Below are 12,882 nucleotides of genomic sequence, written 5' to 3' on the forward strand. Positions count from 1 at the left end.
GCTCGAAGTGCACGAGTCGCCGATAGGGCTAGAGGAGCTGATTAGATCTTTGTTTGGACCCGTCACTAAAGAGAGCCTTCCAGAGTTTGCATCCCGTCACGTACAAGAAAGTGCTGCCTTCCCATGCCAGCTAAATAAACACTAAGTGCTGACAGCGCAAACGCAGAGAGTGCAAATACAGACGATGACCAGTGGCACGCCCTCCTGCAGCGTGTTGGCGGACGGCCAAATTGATTCTGCTATTGCATTTTGATGTAGCTCTGTCCTCGGTCCACCAATAACCACAAGCCCAATCAAGGCAATCTCTTTCTCATGCCTCCATCTGAAAAGTTGGAGAAAATCTTATATGAATAAAAGAGTCTTTTAAAGAAATCCCTTATTCCGAGGTCACCGTAGCCACCAGATCTATTCTGTATCCAGATCAGTGGGCCGCTTCAGTCACCCGGATCCAGTCAGTATCCAGACAAGATGGTGGATCAACACCTAGAAAGGACCTCTATGGCCCTGAAACACAGCGGAGACCGGGACAACTAGATGAGCCCCAGATACAGATCCCCTGTAAAGACCTTGTCTTAGACGACCACAAGGACAAGACCACAGGAAACAGATGATTCTTCTGCACAGTCTGACTTTTCTGCAGCCTGGAGCTAATTTGCTGGTTTCTTCTGACCAGAGGAGAACTGTCTCCCCGACTGAGCCTGGTTTCTCACCGGGTTTTTTCTCCATTTTTTCACCGATCGAGTTTTGGTTCCTTGCCTCTGTCGCCTCTGGCAGGCATAGCTGGGGACACTTCATGTACAGCGATATCATTGACTTGATTGCAAATTATTGCACAGATACTATTTAAACTGAACTTAGCTGAATGATGACATCATCGATTTCAATGACGAAATGCCTTTAACTGTCATTTTGCTTTATTGACGCACTGTGTTCCTAATTAATGTTGTTCAGTTGCATTGACACAATCCTTTTTGTTTAAAGCGCAATTAAAAAAAGTCCAAACAATGACCCCTGCAACGGGTAGTGTTCCAAATGTTATGCGACTTTAGCTAATGATGGGTCCATCCGGAATTTGACGGTGCTAGGGCTGTGTCAGCGTCAGAAAAAGCCATGCATTGTTCAGTTATGTCGGTGCAGTAGCATCGGTTGGGGGAGAAACAGCAACATGCGCAGCTCCTCGTTAGTATAGTGGACAGTATCTCCGCCTGTCACGCGGAAGACCGGGGTTCGATTCCCCGACGGGGAGAGCTAGCTCATTTCGGCTTCTGAACGATCCATCCAAAAGTTTTGGGAGGAGCCACAGGTCACAGAAGGAGTTCTGCTTCGACATCAGTCCGAGCCAAAGGACATGCGTTGGCCGGGAATAGAAACCGGGTCAACTGCTTGGAAGGCAGCTATGCTCACCACTATACCACCAACGCAGTCAGCCACTTGCGCCGTCGATAAGAAGGCTCGAAGTGCACGAGTCGCCGATAGGGCTAGAGGAGCTGATGAGATCTTTGTTTGGACCCGTCACTAAAGAGAACCTTCCAGAGTTTGCATCCCGTCACGTACAAGAAAGTGCTGCCTTCCCATGCCAGCTAAATAAACACTAAGTGCTGATAGCGCAAACGCAGAGAGTGCAAATACAGACGATGACCAGTGGCACGCCCTCCTGCAGCGTGTTTGCGGACGGCCAAATTGATTCTGCTATTGCATTTTGATGTAGCTCTGTCCTCGGTCCACCAATAACCACAAGCCCAATCAAGGCAATCTCTTTCTCATGCCTCCATCTGAAAAGTTGGAGAAAATCTTATATGAATAAAAGAGTCTTTTAAAGAAATCCCTTATTCCGAGGTCACCGTAGCCACCAGATCCATTCTGTATCCAGATCAGTGGGCCGCTTCAGTCACCCGGATCCAGTCAGTATCCAGACAAGATGGTGGATCAACACCTAGAAAGGACCTCTATGGCCCTGAAACACAGTGGAGACCGGGACAACTATATGAGCCCCAGATACAGATCTCCTGTAAAGACCTGGTCTTAGACGACCACCAGGACAAGACCACAGGAAACAGATAATTCTTCTGCACAGTCTTACTTTTCTGCAGCCTGGAGCTGATTTGCTGGTTTCTTCTGACCAGAGGAGAACTGTCTCCCCGACTGAGCCTGGTTTCTCACCGGGTTTTTTCTCCATTTTTTCACCGATCGAGTTTTGGTTCCTTGCCTCTGTCGCCTCTGGCAGGCATAGCTTGGGACACTTCATGTACAGCGATATCGTTGACTTGATTGCAAATTATTGCACAGATACTATTTAAACTGAACTTAGCTGAATGATGACATCATCGATTTCAATGACGAAATGCCTTTAACTGTCATTTTTTCTTTATTGACGCAATGTGTTCCTAATTAATGTTGTTCAGTTGCATTGACACAATCCTTTTTGTTTAAAGCGCAATTTAAAAAAAAAAAAAAAAAAAAAAAGAGTCCAAACAATGACCCCTGCAACGGGTAGTGTTCCAAATGTAATGCGACTTTAGCTAATGATGGGTCCATCCGGAATTTGACGGTGCTAGGGCTGTGTCAGCGTCAGAAAAAGCCATGCATTGTTCAGTTATGTCGGTGCAGTAGCGTCGGTTGGGGGAGAAACAGCAACATGTGCAGCTCCTCGTTAGTATAGTGGACAGTAGCTCCGCCTGTCATGCGGAAGACCGGGGTTCGATTCCCCGATGGGGAGAGCTAGCTCTTTTCGGCTTCTGAACCATCCATCCAAAAGTTTTGGGAGGAGCCACAGGTCACAGAAGGAGTTCTGCTTCGACATCAGCCCGAGCCAAAGGACATACGTTGGCCGGGAATCGAAACCGGGTCAACTGCTTGGAAGGCAGCTATGCTCACCACTATACCACCAACGCAGTCAGCAGTCAGCCACTTGCGCCGTCGATAAGAAGGCTCGAAGTGCACGAGTCGCCGATAGGGCTAGAGGAGCTGATTAGATCTTTGTTTGGACCCGTCACTAAAGAGAGCCTTCCAGAGTTTGCATCCCGTCACGTACAAGAAAGTGCTGCCTTCCCATGCCAGCTAAATAAACACTAAGTGCTGACAGCGCAAACGCAGAGAGTGCAAATACAGACGATGACCAGTGGCACGCCCTCCTGCAGCGTGTTGGCGGACGGCCAAATTGATTCTGCTATTGCATTTTGATGTAGCTCTGTCCTCGGTCCACCAATAACCACAAGCCCAATCAAGGCAATCTCTTTCTCATGCCTCCATCTGAAAAGTTGGAGAAAATCTTATATGAATAAAAGAGTCTTTTAAAGAAATCCCTTATTCCGAGGTCACCGTAGCCACCAGATCTATTCTGTATCCAGATCAGTGGGCCGCTTCAGTCACCCGGATCCAGTCAGTATCCAGACAAGATGGTGGATCAACACCTAGGAAGGACCTCTATGGCCCTGAAACACAGCGGAGACCGGGACAACTAGATGAGCCCCAGATACAGATCCCCTGTAAAGACCTTGTCTTAGACGACCACCAGGACAAGACCACAGGAAACAGATGATTCTTCTGCACAGTCTGACTTTTCTGCAGCCTGGAGCTAATTTGCTGGTTTCTTCTGACCAGAGGAGAACTGTCTCCCCGACTGAGCCTGGTTTCTCACCGGGTTTTTTCTCCATTTTTTCACCGATCGAGTTTTGGTTCCTTGCCTCTGTCGCCTCTGGCAGGCATAGCTGGGGACACTTCATGTACAGCGATATCATTGACTTGATTGCAAATTATTGCACAGATACTATTTAAACTGAACTTAGCTGAATGATGACATCATCGATTTCAATGACGAAATGCCTTTAACTGTCATTTTGCTTTATTGACGCACTGTGTTCCTAATTAATGTTGTTCAGTTGCATTGACACAATCCTTTTTGTTTAAAGCGCAATTAAAAAAAGTCCAAACAATGACCCCTGCAACGGGTAGTGTTCCAAATGTTATGCGACTTTAGCTAATGATGGGTCCATCCGGAATTTGACGGTGCTAGGGCTGTGTCAGCGTCAGAAAAAGCCATGCATTGTTCAGTTATGTCGGTGCAGTAGCATCGGTTGGGGGAGAAACAGCAACATGCGCAGCTCCTCGTTAGTATAGTGGACAGTATCTCCGCCTGTCACGCGGAAGACCGGGGTTCGATTCCCCGACGGGGAGAGCTAGCTCATTTCGGCTTCTGAACGATCCATCCAAAAGTTTTGGGAGGAGCCACAGGTCACAGAAGGAGTTCTGCTTCGACATCAGCCCGAGCCAAAGGACATGCGTTGGCCGGGAATCGAAACCGGGTCAACTGCTTGGAAGGCAGCTATGCTCACCACTATACCACCAACGCAGTCAGCCACTTGCGCCGTCGATAAGAAGGCTCGAAGTGCACGAGTCGCCGATAGGGCTAGAGGAGCTGATGAGATCTTTGTTTGGACCCGTCACTAAAGAGAACCTTCCAGAGTTTGCATCCCGTCACGTACAAGAAAGTGCTGCCTTCCCATGCCAGCTAAATAAACACTAAGTGCTGATAGCGCAAACGCAGAGAGTGCAAATACAGACGATGACCAGTGGCACGCCCTCCTGCAGCGTGTTGGCGGACGGCCAAATTGATTCTGCTATTGCATTTTGATGTAGCTCTGTCCTCGGTCCACCAATAACCACAAGCCCAATCAAGGCAATCTCTTTCTCATGCCTCCATCTGAAAAGTTGGAGAAAATCTTATATGAATAAAAGAGTCTTTTAAAGAAATCCCTTATTCCGAGGTCACCGTAGCCACCAGATCCATTCTGTATCCAGATCAGTGGGCCGCTTCAGTCACCCGGATCCAGTCAGTATCCAGACAAGATGGTGGATCAACACCTAGGAAGGACCTCTATGGCCCTGAAACACAGCGGAGACCGGGACAACTAGATGAGCCCCAGATACAGATCCCCTGTAAAGACCTTGTCTTAGACGACCACCAGGACAAGACCACAGGAAACAGATGATTATTCTGCACAGTCTGACTTTTCTGCAGCCTGGAGCTGATTTGCTGGTTTCTTCTGACCAGAGGAGAACTGTCTCCCCGACTGAGCCTGGTTTCTCACCGGGTTTTTTCTCCATTTTTTCACCGATCGAGTTTTGGTTCCTTGCCTCTGTCGCCTCTGGCAGGCATAGCTGGGGACACTTCATGTACAGCGATATCGTTGACTTGATTGCAAATTATTGCACAGATACTATTTAAACTGAACTCAGCTGAATGATGACATCATCGATTTCAATGACGAAATGCCTTTAACTGTCATTTTGCTTTATTGACGCACTGTGTTCCTAATTAATGTTGTTCAGTTGCATTGACACAATCCTTTTTGTTTAAAGCGCAATTTAAAAAAAAAAAAAAAAAAAAAGAGTCCAAACAATGACCCCTGCAACGGGTAGTGTTCCAAATGTTATGCGACTTTAGCTAATGATGGGTCCATCCGGAATTTGACGGTGCTAGGGCTGTGTCAGCATCAGAAAAAGCCATGCATTGTTCAGTTATGTCGGTGCAGTAGCGTCGGTTTGGGGAGAAACAGCAAAAAGCACAGCTCCTCGTTAGTATAGTGGACAGTATCTCCGCCTGTCACGTGGAAGACCGGGGTTCGATTCCCCGACGGGGAGAGCTAGCTCTTTTCGGCTTCTGAACGATCCATCCAAAAGTTTTGGGAGGAGCCACAGGTCACAGAAGGAGTTCTGCTTCGACATCAGCCCGAGCCAAAGGACATGCGTTGGCCGGGAATAGAACCCGGGTCAACTGCTTGGAAGGCAGCTATGCTCACCACTATACCACCAACGCAGTCAGCAGTCAGCAGTCAGCCACTTGCGCCGTCGTTAAGAAGGCTCGAAGTGCACGAGTCGCCGATAGGGCTAGAGGAGCTGATGAGATCTTTGTTTGGACCCGTCACTAAAGAGAACCTTCCAGAGTTTGCATCCCGTCACGTACAAGAAAGTGCTGCCTTCCCATGCCAGCTAAATAAACACTAAGTGCTGATAGCGCAAACACAGAGAGTGCAAATACAGACGATGACCAGTGGCACGCCCTCCTGCAGCGTGTTGGCGGACGGCCAAATTGATTCTGCTATTGCATTTTGATGTAGCTCTGTCCTCGGTCCACCAATAACCACAAGCCCAAACAAGGCAATCTCTTTCTCATGCCTCCATCTGAAAAGTTGGAGAAAATCTTATATGAATAAAAGAGTCTTTTAAAGAAATCCCTTATTCCGAGGTCACCGTAGCCACCAGATCCATTCTGTATCCAGATCAGTGGGCCGCTTCAGTCACCCGGATCCAGTCAGTATCCAGACAAGATGGTGGATCAACACCTAGAAAGGACCTCTATGGCCCTGAAACACAGCGGAGACCGGAACAACTATATGAGCCCCAGATACAGATCCCCTGTAAAGACCTTGTCTTAGACGACCACCAGGACAAGACCACAGGAAACAGATGATTATTCTGCACAGTCTGACTTTTCTGCAGCCTGGAGCTGATTTGCTGGTTTCTTCTGACCAGAGGAGAACTGTCTCCCCGACTGAGCCTGGTTTCTCACCGGGTTTTTTCTCCATTTTTTCACCGATCGAGTTTTGGTTCCTTGCCTCTGTCGCCTCTGGCAGGCATAGCTGGGGACACTTCATGTACAGCGATATCGTTGACTTGATTGCAAATTATTGCACAGATACTATTTAAACTGAACTTAGCTGAATGATGACATCATCGATTTCAATGACGAAATGCCTTTAACTGTCATTTTGCTTTATTGACGCACTGTGTTCCTAATTAATGTTGTTCAGTTGCATTGACACAATCCTTTTTGTTTAAAGCGCAATTTAAAAAAAAAAAAAAAAAAGAGTCCAAACAATGACCCCTGCAACGGGTAGTGTTCCAAATGTAATGCGACTTTAACTAATGATGGGTCCATCTGGAATTTGACGGTGCTAGGGCTGTGTCAGCGTCAGAAAAAGCCATGCATTGTTCTTTTATGTCGGTGCAGTAGCGTCGGTTGGGGAAGAAACAGCAACATGCGCAGCTCCTCGTTAGTATAGTGGACAGTATCTCCGCCTGTCACGTGGAAGACCGGGGTTCGATTCCCCGACGGGGAGAGCTAGCTCTTTTCGGCTTCTGAACCATCCATCCAAAAGTTTTGGGAGGAGCCACAGGTCACAGAAGGAGTTCTGCTTCGACATCAGACCGAGCCAAAGGACATGCGTTGGCCGGGAATCGAAACCGGGTCAACTGCTTGGAAGGCAGCTATGCTCACCACTATACCACCAACGCAGTCAGCAGTCAGCCACTTGCGTCGTCGATAAGAAGGCTCAAAGTGCACGAGTCGCCGATAGGGCTAGAGGAGCTGATGAGATCTTTGTTTGGACCCGTCACTAAAGAGAGCCTTCCAGAGTTTGCATCCCGTCACGTACAAGAAAGTGCTGCCTTCCCATGCCAGCTAAATAAACACTAAGTGCTGACAGCGCAAACGCAGAGAGTGCAAATACAGACGATGACCAGTGGCACGCCCTCCTGCAGCGTGTTTGCGGACGGCCAAATTGATTCTGCTATTGCATTTTGATGTAGCTCTGTCCTCGGTCCACCAATAACCACAAGCCCAATCAAGGCAATCTCTTTCTCATGCCTCCATCTGAAAAGTTGGAGAAAATCTTATATGAATAAAAGAGTCTTTTAAAGAAATCCCTTATTCCGAGGTCAGCGTAGCCACCAGATCCATTCTGTATCCAGATCAGTGGGCCGCTTCAGTCACCCGGATCCAGTCAGTATCCAGACAAGATGGTGGATCAACACCTAGAAAGGACCTCTATGGCCCTGAAACACAGTGGAGACCGGGACAACTAGATGAGCCCCAGATACAGATCTCCTGTAAAGACCTGGTCTTAGACGACCACCAGGACAAGACCACAGGAAACAGATAATTCTTCTGCACAGTCTTACTTTTCTGCAGCCTGGAGCTGATTTGCTGGTTTCTTCTGACCAGAGGAGAACTGTCTCCCCGACTGAGCCTGGTTTCTCACCGGGTTTTTTCTCCATTTTTTCACCGATCGAGTTTTGGTTCCTTGCCTCTGTCGCCTCTGGCAGGCATAGCTTGGGACACTTCATGTACAGCGATATCGTTGACTTGATTGCAAATTATTGCACAGATACTATTTAAACTGAACTTAGCTGAATGATGACATCATCGATTTCAATGACGAAATGCCTTTAACTGTCATTTTTTCTTTATTGACGCACTGTGTTCCTAATTAATGTTGTTCAGTTGCATTGACACAATCCTTTTTGTTTAAAGCGCAATTTAAAAAAAAAAAAAAAAAAAAAGAGTCCAAACAATGACCCCTGCAACGGGTAGTGTTCCAAATGTAATGCGACTTTAGCTAATGATGGGTCCATCCGGAATTTGACGGTGCTAGGGCTGTGTCAGCGTCAGAAAAAGCCATGCATTGTTCAGTTATGTCGGTGCAGTAGCGTCGGTTGGGGGAGAAACAGCAACATGCGCAGCTCCTCGTTAGTATAGTGGACAGTAGCTCCGCCTGTCATGCGGAAGACCGGGGTTCGATTCCCCGATGGGGAGAGCTAGCTCTTTTCGGCTTCTGAACCATCCATCCAAAAGTTTTGGGAGGAGCCACAGGTCACAGAAGGAGTTCTGCTTCGACATCAGCCCGAGCCAAAGGACATGCGTTGGCCGGGAATCGAAACCGGGTCAACTGCTTGGAAGGCAGCTATGCTCACCACTATACCACCAACGCAGTCAGCAGTCAGCCACTTGCGCCGTCGATAAGAAGGCTCGAAGTGCACGAGTCGCCGATAGGGCTAGAGGAGCTGATTAGATCTTTGTTTGGACCCGTCACTAAAGAGAGCCTTCCAGAGTTTGCATCCCGTCATTTACAAGAAAGTGCTGCCTTCCCATGCCAGCTAAATAAACACTAAGTGCTGACAGCGCAAACGCAGAGAGTGCAAATACAGACGATGACCAGTGGCACGCCCTCCTGCAGCGTGTTGGCGGACGGCCAAATTGATTCTGCTATTGCATTTTGATGTAGCTCTGTCCTCGGTCCACCAATAACCACAAGCCCAATCAAGGCAATCTCTTTCTCATGCCTCCATCTGAAAAGTTGGAGAAAATCTTATATGAATAAAAGAGTCTTTTAAAGAAATCCCTTATTCCGAGGTCACCGTAGCCACCAGATCTATTCTGTATCCAGATCAGTGGGCCGCTTCAGCCACCCGGATCCAGTCAGTATCCAGACAAGATGGTGGATCAACACCTAGAAAGGACCTCTATGGCCCTGAAACACAGCGGAGACCGGGACAACTAGATGAGCCCCAGATACAGATCCCCTGTAAAGACCTTGTCTTAGACGACCACAAGGACAAGACCACAGGAAACAGATGATTCTTCTGCACAGTCTGACTTTTCTGCAGCCTGGAGCTAATTTGCTGGTTTCTTCTGACCAGAGGAGAACTGTCTCCCCGACTGAGCCTGGTTTCTCACCGGGTTTTTTCTCCATTTTTTCACCGATCGAGTTTTGGTTCCTTGCCTCTGTCGCCTCTGGCAGGCATAGCTGGGGACACTTCATGTACAGCGATATCATTGACTTGATTGCAAATTATTGCACAGATACTATTTAAACTGAACTTAGCTGAATGATGACATCATCGATTTCAATGACGAAATGCCTTTAACTGTCATTTTGCTTTATTGACGCACTGTGTTCCTAATTAATGTTGTTCAGTTGCATTGACACAATCCTTTTTGTTTAAAGCGCAATTAAAAAAAGTCCAAACAATGACCCCTGCAACGGGTAGTGTTCCAAATGTTATGCGACTTTAGCTAATGATGGGTCCATCCGGAATTTGACGGTGCTAGGGCTGTGTCAGCATCAGAAAAAGCCATGCATTGTTCAGTTATGTCGGTGCAGTAGCGTCGGTTTGGGGAGAAACAGCAAAATGCACAGCTCCTCGTTAGTATAGTGGACAGTATCTCCGCCTGTCACGCGGAAGACCGGGGTTCGATTCCCCGACGGGGAGAGCTAGCTCTTTTCGGCTTCTGAACGATCCATCCAAAAGTTTTGGGAGGAGCCACAGGTCACAGAAGGAGTTCTGCTTCGACATCAGCCCGAGCCAAAGGACATGCGTTGGCCGGGAATAGAACCCGGGTCAACTGCTTGGAAGGCAGCTATGCTCACCACTATACCACCAACGCAGTCAGCAGTCAGCCACTTGCGCCGTCGTTAAGAAGGCTCGAAGTGCACGAGTCGCCGATAGGGCTAGAGGAGCTGATGAGATCTTTGTTTGGACCCGTCACTAAAGAGAACCTTCCAGAGTTTGCATCCCGTCACGTACAAGAAAGTGCTGCCTTCCCATGCCAGCTAAATAAACACTAAGTGCTGATAGCGCAAACACAGAGAGTGCAAATACAGACGATGACCAGTGGCACGCCCTCCTGCAGCGTGTTGGCGGACGGCCAAATTGATTCTGCTATTGCATTTTGATGTAGCTCTGTCCTCGGTCCACCAATAACCACAAGCCCAAACAAGGCAATCTCTTTCTCATGCCTCCATCTGAAAAGTTGGAGAAAATCTTATATGAATAAAAGAGTCTTTTAAAGAAATCCCTTATTCCGAGGTCACCGTAGCCACCAGATCCATTCTGTATCCAGATCAGTGGGCCACTTCAGTCACCCGGATCCAGTCAGTATCCAGACAAGATGGTGGATCAACACCTAGAAAGGACCTCTATGGCCCTGAAACACAGCGGAGACCGGGACAACTAGATGAGCCCCAGATACAGATCCCCTGTAAAGACCTTGTCTTAGACGACCACCAGGACAAGACCACAGGAAACAGATGATTATTCTGCACAGTCTGACTTTTCTGCAGCCTGGAGCTGATTTGCTGGTTTCTTCTGACCAGAGGAGAACTGTCTCCCCGACTGAGCCTGGTTTCTCACCGGGTTTTTTCTCCATTTTTTCACCGATCGAGTTTTGGTTCCTTGCCTCTGTCGCCTCTGGCAGGCATAGCTGGGGACACTTCATGTACAGCGATATCGTTGACTTGATTGCAAATTATTGCACAGATACTATTTAAACTGAACTTAGCTGAATGATGACATCATCGATTTCAATGACGAAATGCCTTTAACTGTCATTTTGCTTTATTGACGCACTGTGTTCCTAATTAATGTTGTTCAGTTGCATTGACACAATCCTTTTTGTTTAAAGCGCAATTTAAAAAAAAAAAAAAAAAAAGAGTCCAAACAATGACCCCTGCAACGGGTAGTGTTCCAAATGTAATGCGACTTTAACTAATGATGGGTCCATCTGGAATTTGACGGTGCTAGGGCTGTGTCAGCGTCAGAAAAAGCCATGCATTGTTTAGTTACGTCGGTGCAGTAGCGTCGGTTGGGGAAGAAACAGCAACATGCGCAGCTCCTCGTTAGTATAGTGGACAGTATCTCCGCCTGTCACGTGGAAGACCGGGGTTCGATTCCCCGACGGGGAGAGCTAGCTCTTTTCGGCTTCTGAACCATCCATCCAAAAGTTTTGGGAGGAGCCACAGGTCACAGAAGGAGTTCTGCTTCGACATCAGACCGAGCCAAAGGACATGCATTGGCCGGGAATCGAAACCGGGTCAACTGCTTGGAAGGCAGCTATGCTCACCACTATACCACCAACGCAGTCAGCAGTCAGCCACTTGCGTCGTCGATAAGAAGGCTCAAAGTGCACGAGTCGCCGATAGGGCTAGAGGAGCTGATGAGATCTTTGTTTGGACCCGTCACTAAAGAGAGCCTTCCAGAGTTTGCATCCCGTCACGTACAAGAAAGTGCTGCCTTCCCATGCCAGCTAAATAAACACTAAGTGCTGACAGCGCAAACGCAGAGAGTGCAAATACAGACGATGACCAGTGGCACGCCCTCCTGCAGCGTGTTTGCGGACGGCCAAATTGATTCTGCTATTGCATTTTGATGTAGCTCTGTCCTCGGTCCACCAATAACCACAAGCCCAATCAAGGCAATCTCTTTCTCATGCCTCCATCTGAAAAGTTGGAGAAAATCTTATATGAATAAAAGAGTCTTTTAAAGAAATCCCTTATTCCGAGGTCACCGTAGCCACCAGATCCATTCTGTATCCAGATCAGTGGGCCGCTTCAGTCACCCGGATCCAGTCAGTATCCAGACAAGATGGTGGATCAACACCTAGAAAGGACCTCTATGGCCCTGAAACACAGTGGAGACCGGGACAACTAGATGAGCCCCAGATACAGATCTCCTGTAAAGACCTGGTCTTAGACGACCACCAGGACAAGACCACAGGAAACAGATAATTCTTCTGCACAGTCTTACTTTTCTGCAGCCTGGAGCTGATTTGCTGGTTTCTTCTGACCAGAGGAGAACTGTCTCCCCGACTGAGCCTGGTTTCTCACCGGGTTTTTTCTCCATTTTTTCACCGATCGAGTTTTGGTTCCTTGCCTCTGTCGCCTCTGGCAGGCATAGCTTGGGACACTTCATGTACAGCGATATCGTTGACTTGATTGCAAATTATTGCACAGATACTATTTAAACTGAACTTAGCTGAATGATGACATCATCGATTTCAATGACGAAATGCCTTTAACTGTCATTTTTTCTTTATTGACGCACTGTGTTCCTAATTAATGTTGTTCAGTTGCATTGACACAATCCTTTTTGTTTAAAGCGCAATTTAAAAAAAAAAAAAAAAAAAAGAGTCCAAACAATGACCCCTGCAACGGGTAGTGTTCCAAATGTAATGCGACTTTAGCTAATGATGGGTCCATCCGGAATTTGACGGTGCTAGGGCTGTGTCAGCGTCAGAAAAAGCCATGCATTGTTCAGTTATGTCGG

General features: G+C 47.6%; 3 non-coding genes across 3 annotated transcripts; all 3 read left to right on the plus strand.

The window, feature by feature from the left end:
• Nucleotides 1-1,174: 1,174 nt before the first annotated feature.
• Nucleotides 1,175-1,246, plus strand: trnad-guc (transfer RNA aspartic acid (anticodon GUC)). The gene has a single exon. It is a non-coding gene; the product is annotated as a tRNA-Asp (tRNA).
• Nucleotides 1,247-4,101: 2,855 nt separating this feature from the next.
• trnad-guc (transfer RNA aspartic acid (anticodon GUC)) lies at nt 4,102-4,173 on the plus strand. The gene has a single exon. It is a non-coding gene; the product is annotated as a tRNA-Asp (tRNA).
• Nucleotides 4,174-9,978: 5,805 nt separating this feature from the next.
• Nucleotides 9,979-10,050, plus strand: trnad-guc (transfer RNA aspartic acid (anticodon GUC)). Its single transcript has one exon. It is a non-coding gene; the product is annotated as a tRNA-Asp (tRNA).
• Nucleotides 10,051-12,882: the final 2,832 nt, after the last annotated feature.

This window comes from Carassius carassius, chromosome 8, assembly GCF_963082965.1.
Source record: "Carassius carassius chromosome 8, fCarCar2.1, whole genome shotgun sequence".
Lineage (NCBI taxonomy): Eukaryota > Metazoa > Chordata > Actinopteri > Cypriniformes > Cyprinidae > Carassius > Carassius carassius.